Source organism: Cariama cristata, unplaced genomic scaffold, assembly GCF_000690535.1.
Source record: "Cariama cristata isolate BGI_N322 unplaced genomic scaffold, ASM69053v1 scaffold14437, whole genome shotgun sequence".
In the NCBI taxonomy this organism is placed as follows: domain Eukaryota; kingdom Metazoa; phylum Chordata; class Aves; order Cariamiformes; family Cariamidae; genus Cariama; species Cariama cristata.
The window spans coordinates 1-6881 of NW_009628434.1; the positions used below are offsets into that span (position 1 = coordinate 1).

A 6881-nucleotide genomic window follows, 5' to 3' on the forward strand; every position below is an offset into this window, starting at 1 on the left:
GTGAGAAAGTGTGAGGCAGGGAATGGGACAGTGAGAGAAAGACAGAAAAGACAGGGACAAGAAAAAGGACAGAGGCACAGCGAGAGGAAAAACAAAAACAACAGAGCAGGACAGAGATAGAGAAAGAATCATAGAATCGTTTAGGTTGGAAAAGACCTTCAAGATCATCAAGTCCACCACTAAGCCATGTGCCTTAAGGCAGCACCACCTCCCTGTCAGGGAATCAAACCCCAGTCTTGCGGATACTCGCCACAATACTAACAAGGAGTGGGGTAAGAAGCAGCAGGGATAGAGGAGGAGAGGCAGAAGGAGGGAGTGGGAGCAGGAGAGAGAAAGAAAAATTAAGGACAGGGAGCAGGATGGAGAAGGAGAAAAAACCTAGGATGGGCAGCACAACAGAGAGGGATTAAAAAAGAATAAGGGCAGGAAGCCAGACCAAGGGATACAGTGAGAAACCATGGGACAGGGAGCAGGACAGAGCAACAGAGAATAAAGAAGGAAGAGGGAGCGTGACAGAAAGGGGTCGGGGGCAGGGAGAAAGGACAGATAAAAGGACAGAGCAACAGAGGGAAAGAAGATCAAGGAGCAGGACACTAGGACAAGATGAGAAAAAGAGGGGCAGCGAGCAGAACAGAGTGGTAAAGGCACAAGAAGGACAGAGGGGTAGAGAGAAAAAAGAGGGAGACAAGGACAGAGAGAGAGAATGACTGGTAGGAGGGGAGAAAGACAAGGGCAAGGAGCAGCAGAGAGGGATGGAGAGATGGGGAGCAGGACAGAGCGTTATGAAGAGAAAAGACAGATGAGGGAGGAGACAAAGATACAGGGAAAAGGACAGTGAGATGGAGGAAGAAATAGGGTCAGGGAATGGGACAAAAGGACAGACAAAGGAGAGGAAGAAGGAAGGAAGGATAAAGATAAGGACAGGGGGTGGGACATATGGCGAGAGAAAAAGTTGGTCAGAGAACAGGGGAGAGGGACTGAGTAACAGAAGGAGATGCAGATTGGGACAAAGAGATGGAGAAGGTAAAAACAGTGGTGGGCTGGAGGACCTGCTTCCGACAACTTGTCACTCCTGATGTCACCTCCATGGCCTCAAAAATGGGACATGGCACAGACAGGGCAATGGGAGAGTGAAAGAACAGGCACAGTTTTACAAGCGAGAGCAAAATAGTGATGGGGAACAAGGTAGGGATGGGGAGCAGACAGAATGAGGGCAGAACAAGAGCCAGGACACTGGAAAGAAAGTGAGAAGGAAAAAGGGACAGAAAGCTGGGTATAAGGATGGAAGAAAACCAGGCACAAACCCCAGAATTTATTACACAGTGTGCCTAATTAAAATGTAAATAATCTACCAGCTTGAACAGAACCGCTTACCATAGTGGCTTAGCCTGTGTCTCATTAAGTTAACATCTGTTTCTTGGCAGGGTATGCAGGACTATAAAACCCCACAATAAAACATGGAGGGAGAAACATGCTTACAGGAGTAAGCTACATGGATTGTGTGCACAAGATTTGATATTGCTTAGTTGTAATCCCAGCTTCTACAGTCAATTAATACTCTGATCTCTGAATTTCATTTCTGCAAATTCCACATTTATCCATGCTCCTCCATTAAAAAAAAATAAATTGCATTATCTCAGTGTTAGATACAGAGTTGTCTGAAGATGCTGTGAACATAATGAAAGACTTCTCTTTTGCAGGTTCTTTGGAAAACCTACACTGACGTTGAAAGTGAGCAAGAAGAGTATGAGAAAACAAGAAATCTTTATGGCAGATTACTGCAGCGGACACAGCATGTTAAGGTATGTGTGGGTACCCAGAACACAGAATTGGTCTTGAATCTGGTCCATGGTGGAGAGAAAGCCTTGACTGCTTTGGTTGTCTGGCTTTTCCCAATCAACAGTGAACCTAAGTTCAGTCCCCTGCCTCTGCCATGAAGGGGGGAAAGACATTGCCACATTATGTCTAAGAGGTTTATCTTCTATGCAAGTATTATTATGTTGCTTCCCCTGCTGTGTTTCTTGGGTATTGTACAGTATTTTCATTGGTCATGAATAAATGCATTTGAAGAGTTTTTACTATTACTGACTTCCGGTATTTTTGGTTTGAAAGAAAACCAAGAAAACACCATACAGGAGGTAATTCCATTTTAATTGTCTCTGAATTTCCAATATTTGAAAGGAAAAATAATAGGGTAAGTGGAGGAGTATGCAGCCATTACCAATAGAAGCAGCGTTAGTAAGCTTCTCAATATTGCTTTTTGGTATTTCATGGGGAAATACCAGCCTAAGATTTCTCATCTCTAAGTTCTTAGGCGATGAGGGGAGAAGGAACCTGACACTTAGTAAGTTGCTTGAGAATCACAGCTTAAAGTTAGTCAATGTCTTCTGGTCTCACAGGATGAGGCAGAGGTATAATTGATTTCTTCTCCGTATCTCTTGAAAGAGCTTTCTTCGTATCTGTGGCAAAAGAAAAAAAAAAACAATTATACTAAGTCCATCATTGCACAAAGCCATATTAAGTGAATTCTCTATTACAGTAAGATTTTAAATCAAGATTTCCTAGAATCATAGATTATGTGAAGTTGGAAAGGACCCATAAGGATCATCAAGTCCAACTCCCTGCTCCTCCCAGGAGCTCCCAGGACTAAAACTAAACCATACGACTAAGAGCATCGTCCAGACGCTCCCTGAACTCTGACAGGCTTGGTGCCGTGACCGCTTCCCTGGGAGCCTGCTCCCGTGACCAACCACCCTCTCAGTGAAGAACCTTGTCCAATCTGAACTTCCCCTGACACAGCTTCACTCCATTTCCTTGTGTCCTGTTGCTGGTCACCAGAGAGTGGAGATCAGCACCTCCCCCTCCACTGCCCCCCTTGAGGAAGGTGTAGACTGCGATGAGATCACTCCGCAGTGATGAGGTCACCCCTCAGCCTTCTCTTCTCCAAGCTGAACAAACCAAGTGACCTCAGCTGCTCCTCTTAAGTCTTGCCCTTGAGACCTTTCACCATCTTGGTCACCTTCCTCTGGACACACTCTTAATAGTTTGATGTCCTTAATGCTGTTCAGCAGCAATGTTATGAACTGAAATATAACACTGCATGAAACTCAACTGAATGGAAAGGTAATGGCAGGCTAAAGGAACAAATATATGATTTAAGGTATCTGCAACAAAGTAGATGTCTGTCTGTAGCCACTCAATTTCATAGTGCTCTGAATAGTGCAAGAACAGAAAAGATATTCAGCATGGCCACGCAACCCTTTGGAGAATACTGAAAGGAAATAAGGTCTAGAAAGAGGAGGCAGCTGGTACTTCAGTTTTTTAACGGAATTAACATTAACATACTGGAATTTCTGTGTTTCCTCCCATTTAAACTGAAAACGCCACCCAATTCTCTGCTCCTGTTGACCACTGACACTTGTAAATTTGTAGTTAAACATGTGAGAAAAACAAAGTTTCAAGTCGCTGTTATGGGGAGAAATGAGGAAAAAAGTACAGCCATTCCTGCCCCCAATAACATTAGCAAAAAGCCCAGCCACTGGGTATGAGCATTCCTTGGAAAGAAAAATTAGATAAGAAACTGCACTTTTATTTTCATCTGACCTACAGGATAAATGTCTTCATACTTACTAATATATTCCCGGTTTGTAGTTTATTTTGCCACAGGTGCTACAAAATGTGTAAACTGCAAGATTACGTTTTGTAACTAACTGATGTAATCTTCAGGAGGAAAAGTTATCTAAAGAAGTATACAAAATCCCATTCATCAACAACCATCTGAACTTGTTTCATACTAAAAAACCCCAAACAATCGTACAAACAAGCCCAGGAACCCTCAACATGAGAATCTTTCCATTCAACTTGAGGCAGAACAAGTACTTACAAGCATCTTTATCTGGCTCTCCACTGCTAGCAGAGTAGTGCTTTAATACTGTCCGGTACACACTGTAGCCTAGTTGCTTACATGTATTTACTACAACTTGATTTGATACTCTCACAAAACATCAAAGAAAAATTCACCCTTTCTTTAAAAAAATAAAAACTGAAAAAACACAATAAGGAATAGTAGGTGAATGTATTTCTAAATAGTAATTTGTAATCAGACCAAGAGCAGGTCTGATGATGCGGTATGCTTATCAAACATCTTTCACACTGTAGTAACAGATGCACTCCTTTACCAAGGGACAAATCCAATATAGGCACAAATTTAATTTTATTTTTGTCACATGACCATTCTTCTACACCAGCCAGTGGGTTCAGAATTATGAACAGAAAGACCAGGACAAGCTAAACTACCCCCACAAGCCTCACATCCATAAGAAATGATTTAAAAAAAAAAAAAAAAAATTCCACATTTTAGATTGCATGGGCTTAGGGACTGCCTCCTTCAAAGTGCAGGGAGGTGGGGGGTGGAATCAGTCACAAAATTCAGCTAACAGGAGATAGTCCTTCTCCTCACAAGGCAAATTTCTCAAAACATCATACTATTTTCCAATTTTACCAACTACAACAGGGCTGCCCTACCAGTATGAGCTGGGGACACTTCCCTGGGGGTTCACTGACCCTAAATTAAGTTTTCTGCAGGTACAAGTAACTAAGCATGAGATGCAAAGTAAGCGAAGATGCTGTCTGCTGTACAAAATTTCTTCAAGATTGTGCCCAAGGGAATCGCACAAAGCCCACGATTACTGAAGTATGTTGGAGGCCCTAAGGGAAACACTGTTGATGTTTCACAAAGCTCTTTTCCTCTCAAGAAAAGGACCTTTTACACAGTATCTGTCTTGGAATTCAGGCTACTTCCTCCTCATTCTGACAAGTTAGCTTGCAGAGAAATCTTAAGATTTTAAACATTCATCATTCTTTTTCTCTAACTATGGGAATTTCAGTGAAAAAAACAGTACTTAAAGCAAAATTCTGGGTCTGTTTCGTGCAAGTCAAATATCTAAGCCATGGACAGGTGTCTGTAGAAAGATTACTTTAAAAGATAAATTTAAAAATAAGCATAGTACTCACTTTTCTGAAATTTCTTCCAGTAGTTCCATCAATTTAGGAGCCAAACTCAGCTGTTGAAATTCTGGTGCAACAGGGTGTGGTAACACGTCCATGCCATTCTTGCCTAGCCACAGAGCCTTCCACTTTACCCATTGCTGTGAACATACAGAGCATCAGAGCAGAAGCACCTTTGGAATAACGCACCACCCACAGCTATACATCTTTACAAAAGAACCAGTGCATAAGCAAACGTTGCAATGATTGTGGTAAAGACTCAAACAGGGATGTCTATGTTATCGCTTTGTGATTCAGCAACCACTAAAAATGTAATTTTGCTCAAGTATTGCAGTAGTTTCTTGACTAGTGTAAAAAAAAAAAATCATTTTTGCCAATTCATTGTTTGACATATGACTTCCAAATGCAAATTTTAAGCAACTCTTGTGAGTCTTTAACTGAGCAGAGTTCAGGATCTGACTAAAATAATGAAGGAACGGAGGGCTACAAGCCCAGAAGTAACTCATCATTCTGGCAACTACTAGTGCCTTTTGGTGATTATGGGGGAACAGAGCCTGGGAAGCTTTTCCAATCTGGCAACAGAAAGCTAAGGGCCAGCAAACACAGTATGTTTAAGGCAAAAAAAGAAAGGGAAGGGGGGGGATATTGTTTTAGGGGGCTTCTTTATAGTTTCTCTCCTTTCTACACAGAGCCAAACCAGTGTTAGTTCACTACTGAATATGCACACTTCCATACAGCATTCTTATAAACATTACGGTCACTGCTAATGAGCAAGTGATGTGGTGGGTACGGAGAAACCTTCTGTACGGAAAATGCTTTAAGCTTTACTATGTTAAATACGCTATTTCCCCAGTCCTGGCAGAGACCCTTATTCTGCCCTCACCCCCCAAAAAAGAGGGAAAAAGCCTGGAAACAAAACCAACAGTTCTAAGTGGAATGTTTTCTGAAAAAACTCTGATATTCCACAGCAAATAAGCAAATGACATCCAGACCCAGAGCTTTCGCTTACAGGACAACGCAAAACCCAAGCCCAGCATTTTTACTTACTGACGACTGACAGCGTATGAGATCAGAGCAGAGCGCAGGGACTTAATTCCAGGATTACAGCAACGCTTGTACGCATACATTCACCTGTATAAAACCCGGGTGGACGTTACCACACTAGGCACATCAAACCAAAAACTACTGCGACAAGGCCTATGTAATACCCTCAGACGTTTATGGAATTAGAAGATGATACAGAACGTTCCTCTTCCCTGTTGGGTATTTGGAAAACGTGAAAGTAAGAAAAGCTCCTGCACTATAATCCCCCAAATATGCAATGCAGTGAGACAGCAACACTGGAAAACCTGGCGCCACGGAGTCATACCACAGTCGCTGTAACCCATCGGCTCCCGGCCGGGCGCCTTGGCGACAAGGGCATACTCGGGTCCATGGGCCAGACGCTGCCGGCAGAAGGGAATCCCGTACCGGGGCGCTCTCTTAAGGAACGAGCTGTGGCCGCCATCGCTCCAGCCACCCGTGCTAGGCCCCACGCCTCCTCCCCGGTGGCAGCAGGAAGGACACTGTCTCCGTGGCGCCTGAGGGAAGGGGGAGCTGGTTGTGTGTGCCCACGGGCCGAGCGTGGCGGAGAGCGAGCACGGAGCTCGGGGGCAGGAAAAGGAGCGGAGCGAAAGGCAGCCAGCGCTCACATGTTGTTGAAGCCGAAGACTTGCCTGGAAGGTTGAGATTGCAAGGAAGGATGACAGCCTTCATGATGAAAAATAAGAAAAAAAAACACGGGGAAATGACAAGAAGTTAGATTTGATTTAAGCTGCTGCAGGTGGCATTTTATGATTTCGCAGTATGTACTTTTTGTGAATTCACAAATAATC

At 43.3% G+C, this 6881-nt stretch overlaps 1 pseudogene; it reads right to left on the bottom strand.

Moving 5' to 3' along the window:
• Positions 1-2373: 2373 nt before the first annotated feature.
• LOC104165249 lies at positions 2374-6587 on the bottom strand (annotated as a pseudogene).
• Between the last annotated feature and the right edge of the window lie 294 nt (positions 6588-6881).